The 5,463-nt window shown below is 40.2% G+C and overlaps 2 long non-coding RNA genes across 2 annotated transcripts; both read right to left on the bottom strand.

Moving 5' to 3' along the window:
• Nucleotides 1,755–2,730, bottom strand: LOC109836291. Its single transcript, XR_002245895.1, has 2 exons — nt 2,656–2,730; nt 1,755–1,852 (listed from the first exon to the last, which is right to left on the bottom strand). It is a non-coding gene; the product is annotated as an uncharacterized LOC109836291 (long non-coding RNA).
• LOC109836027 lies at nt 3,391–3,946 on the bottom strand. The gene is made up of 3 exons (XR_002245786.1): nt 3,818–3,946; nt 3,514–3,723; nt 3,391–3,441 (listed from the first exon to the last, which is right to left on the bottom strand). It is a non-coding gene; the product is annotated as an uncharacterized LOC109836027 (long non-coding RNA).

Below are 5,463 nucleotides of genomic sequence, written 5' to 3'. Positions count from 1 at the left end.
ATTTTTCAGAAATGGGAAATGCAATTTGGAAAATTCTTTTTGTAACATGTTCATTTACATGTTTATATACATTTCCCAAAGTTTTATTATTTTTGGACTTCATTTGTTATTTTTAATAATTTTCCAAAGTCTCAAAAATCAGCTTTTAAAAACTGTTTTTTCTGTAGTATCATATTTCGGTCGACCGCACCGGTCGACCGCTCATGTGTTCATTGGTAAGTGGGCAGCAGAGGGTTTGTCGGTCGACCGTCGCGGTCGACCGAGAGCTCAAAATTTCCATCGGTCGACCGCACCGGTCGACCGAATAAGTCTTTGCTCATTTCTCAGTCTGGGATCTGGATCGCGGTCGACCGCGAATATTTTCGGTCGACCGTCGAACTCCCAACGGTCATATTGGGTACAGAATCTGTTTCATGTTTTTCTGGGATTTTTGTTGTTTTGTTTGGGGTTTTTGCTATTGTTTCCTCTTCCTATATAAACCCCCAAACCCCCTTTCTATCTTAGTAACCATGAGAATGTTTTGAACAAGTTTAAGAAAGTTTTTAACAAGGGTTTATGGTTGTTTTGAGTTTGGTTTAAAAGCTGTTTTGGTTTTCACAAGTGGAGGAGATCATCTTCTTGTTTGGGCTCAAATCTCCATCTCTCCATCTTGATCTAGAGAAGTTTTCCTAAACTCAACTCTAGCTTTTACTTATAATTATTTATTGATTATCATTTCTATTAAAGCTAGTTTTATATTGAGTTTAGATTTGATTTTATCTCATTGTTACACACACCCACTTTGAGCTTATTGTATTTGCATACATAGTATATTAGGGTTGTGAGAGATTGTAACATTGAGTGTGAGCTTTCATTGTGTTCTCATCCATATTAGAGAACAATCAATTATTGTATTTGTGCTTATTGTTAGATACACTTTGTAATACACTTGTACACCGAGAGGAGTGTGTGGTGACACTACTGCAAAGGGGACTATTGGCGACGGAAAAATCCGTTGCCAAAAGTCCAAAATCCGTCGCTAAAAGTTTTAGCGACGGAAAAAAAGAAATTCCGTCGCTAAAACTCCGTCACTATTGTCAGGGTAGGTAAATCTACCTTTAGCGACGGCAAATCCGTCGCTAATTTATAGCGACGGATATATAGCGACGGAAAATTCGTCGCCAAATTATTATTTTTTGACGACGGTATTTTCCATCGCTATACAATTAACCGTCGCTATATTTTTTGGCGACGGATTTTCCGTCGCCAAAATATTCTTTTGGCGACCGTATTTCCGTCGCCCTATTTCCGTCGCTATATAATTTTCCGTCGCCAATATATATTGGCGACGGAAAATCCGTTGCTAAAAGTTGTTTAGTGCACATCTAGCGTGTCAGTTTTCCGTCGCTAAAAGAGCTTTTAGCGACGGAATATCCGTCGCTAAAAATAATCTGAATTTTTTTTAAAATTTTTTTGAAAATAAGAAATTCCTGTACAATATATTTCACAACAATAACCTGTACAATAAATTTACCCAACACAAGCACATATAACACATATTTCACGCATATATAACAATTATTTCACTAAAAACATAATAAATATCCCAACATTAGAAATGTTTATACAGCACACCCAACATTAGAAATGTTTATACAGCACACCCAACATTAGAAATGTTTATACAGCACACCCAACATTAGAAATGTTTATATAGCACACCCAACATTAGAAATGTTTATACAGCACACCCAACATTAGAAATGTTTATACAACACACCCATTGTTTTTAATGTTAAAACAAATAAACTCAGTCCCGATCATCATCATCCTCATCCTCATCACCAACTCCACCTTGTCGAGAAGTCCCAGCCTAAAAAAATAAATAAAACGTTATAGAGCAATACGTACATCATCAAAAACTGAATTTTACAGTAAAGTAACAAATTGTAAAACAACAAGGCATAACATGCAAGTATAGCAATAATAGAGTATCATGGCATATTCTTACATGTTATATGATTCAGAGAGAGTATCATGGCATATTTTTATGTATTATACGCAAGCACGCACATGTTTTTAACAACGCACGCACCCGTACCTATCTCCACCGACACGCACACACGCACGCACGAGTACCCAGCTCAACCCAATCTCCACACTTCCCCCTCCCCCACCACGACCAAACCCAACATCAAGCACGCACATAACGATCACGACAATACAACACATGCAACACCACAACACAACAATAACAACACCACCACCACTACAATAACAATCCCCCACCCACGAACCAACCAAACTCCTACCCCCCCCACCCCCTCCCCCTCCATCATCATCACCACCACCACCACCACCACGACGAAAACACCCACCAACCAACAACATAACCAACGACCCTACACACGAACGCCCCACAACAAAACAAAATAACAACTAACTAACCAACTCACTATCCAATACAACCATCGCTACGCATGCACGCACCATCAACACCACCATCACATAAAAACATTAAGTATATAATTTTAGTTGTGTTTCGGAGAGAGATATAGTTTGTGTGTAACAGTTTGTGTGATATCATTTAGTCACACGGCATACTCGTAACTAAGTAAGAATTTTATATTTAATTCATTTAATTAAAAAAGAAATATACATATATATATATATTACCTGATCCGCCAAAAACCGTCTCCTATATGCCTCCTGAGCATCAGAAGGTAGAGTCGATATGAACTGGGTGAATTCCAGCTCCCTCTGCTCCCGACGCCTCCATTCTTCCTCCGCCATCTGGAGTAGCTCCGACTCCCGACGCGACTGCCAATCTTCCATCGCTTTCATCCGCTGCTCCATAGTCGGGTCTTGAGAAGAACTGCATCCTGGTGGAGCTGCAGACTCGTAGGTGCTAGTACCGGACTCGTACGGCCGATGCTCGGATCCTCTCCACCTGTATCTGTTCCTCCTACTCGGTCCAATGACCGTCTCGATGATGCTATCCTCCTCCTCTCTACTTAATCGGGTCGGAGTGTTAGAATCGACCTGAGTCTGTGATAATTGCTCCTGCACCTTAGCATGTAATTTCTCCTGCGATATACCAAAACAACCCGGTCAATTCTAACACATTTAAAATGCATTGGTATAAAAATTAAATATACAAATTAACTGCTACTTACAGCCAGATCCCGGTTCTGCGCTTTCTTCACTTCATCGGCGTAATTTGGTCTCCAACCAGTCAGAATACGATCTGCAAAATGCCCGAGTTCTCCCCTTCCCTATTTTATTCACATATATCATTAACTCATAACACATAAATTATACTCAAATTGATAACCTAAGAGCTAATATATTATATACCTCAAGCGCCAATTGATGATAATGCTGGCTGAAGGACCTGGAGCCCCCGTGATGCTCGTAACTGCGGGGCGCATTGCGGTTCCTCCTTGCTATTTCAGCTTGTTCCTGCAAAAGAATGTTAAACAGATATAATATAGAATTTCAAACAATAAACAAAGATATATACTTCAATAATACCTGAGCTTCGGCCGTGTCCCAATAATCGCAAAGTGCAAAAAAATCAACTCCATCGGCGCGCTCGTCAAGATGCCAGTAACGCTCCCAATCTTCTGTTCTTTGAGTAAAATATTTTTTCTTCAGCTCTGACCGCCACCTCTTGAACGATAGATTGATTTGCGTGAAGCAGTAAGTCCAGGCATAAGCGTAATCGTCAAGAAAGAAAAATCGCTTCAGCATACAATGAAAAAAGAGATACAAATCAGTGTGTTAAACAAAATAATAAAATGACTAATAATTATGAGAATTAAAATAAATGACTCACACATATATATCGCCAACAAGCCACCAGCGCATCAATCCGCTGCGACTTCCACGTCAAATATATGTTGAAGAAATCATGTCTCCTGGCTAAAGCGGCGAGGAAATTGTTGAAAGAGTTAGCAAATGGCCCGACAGGCACACCGTTCTCCCATCGGATCACGGCCCTCCGACGAATATCTGGGACGAGGTTCTGTGGCTTGGTACTACTGCGGCCGCGCCTAGTAGGTCGCTCGGTACCTACGAAAAAATGAAATTCAGGCGAAATATAAATCAATCAATATCGATAATACAAATTAAAATATTAACATATAAACTATAAAAATCTATACACACCTTTCAATTCGAGGCATCTACGCCTTGCTTGTTCATACCTCTGCTGTGCGATAAGTCGCAAATCATGATAAGCATCCCAATCCTCCTTCACCTTGGCCGGGTCGTGGGCTCGCTGATCCGGAATAGAATCCGGCGGTAGTGGCGCAGCTTCTACAGCTGCGCTATATGGCTCATATCGGCGCTCCTCCAATACATCTGCAGCCTGAGGAGGCGACGGCGGCATCTCTGCATGCTGGGCAGGATCAACGAGTGTCTCCGCATCAGGTGGAGCATCTCCTCGTCCTGTGTCCTGTGGCGGCCCGTCATGTGTAGCAGCGATGCGGCCTGCGTAGGAAATGTGAAAAAATAATGTTAGGCTCGTATTAATAGTTTATAGAAATGTACAGATATAATAAATAAATAAAAATACCTGACGTAGAGCCATGTGCGTCGCCTCCAGAATGTCTACCAATAAGTCTCTCAAGCGCTCTCTTACGTAATCCTTTTGTCATCTATACTTTGAAAACATAATGAGTACCCAACAAAACTATAATACATGACAAAAACTGATACATGATAACCAGTCAAACAGATAATATAAAGGCAATACTATAATACATGACACAAACTGATACATGATAACCAGTCAAACAGATAATATAAAGGCAATACTATAATACATGACAAAAACTGATACATGATAACCAGTCAAACAGATAATATAAAGGCAATACTATAATACATGACAAAAACTGATACATGATAACCAGTCAAACAGATAATATAAAGGCAATACTATAATACATGACAAAAACTGATACATGATAACCAGTCAAACAGATAATATAAAGGCAATACTATACTACATAACACAAACTGATACATGTCCTTATGATGATGTTGAGGCTCTACTCTGCGACCGTGTGCGGTTAGCCTGCGACCGTGTGCGTGCAGACAAAAGGACTGTCCTTATAGTTTTATCGACTCTACCGTGGACTCGTTTTTTGATTTTACGCCTTGGCTCACATATAACCGCAGGTACATCAGGGCGTGCCAGTGCAATTTCATCCACCAGATTATTTTGTGTCAAGGAAAACTCAGCAACTGTTTCGTCGGCCAAGATAACATCTTCATGATCTTCATCAGACACGGCTTCATGAATGTAGGATCTAGGCGGATTCTTAAGGACAACCCATTCGTCATTTTTCATTATATCTTTGACATAAAAGCACTGTTTTGCGTGAGCAGCTAACATGTACTTTTCAGTCTGATATATTTCCTTGTTAAGATTAACGAGTGTGTAACCGTAGTCATCCTTCGCCTTTTTCAGCTCAC

Source organism: Asparagus officinalis, chromosome 4 (assembly GCF_001876935.1).
Source record: "Asparagus officinalis chromosome 4, Aspof.V1, whole genome shotgun sequence".
Taxonomy (NCBI): Eukaryota; Viridiplantae; Streptophyta; class Magnoliopsida; order Asparagales; family Asparagaceae; genus Asparagus; species Asparagus officinalis.
This window is presented reverse-complemented; position numbering and strand designations above follow the sequence as displayed.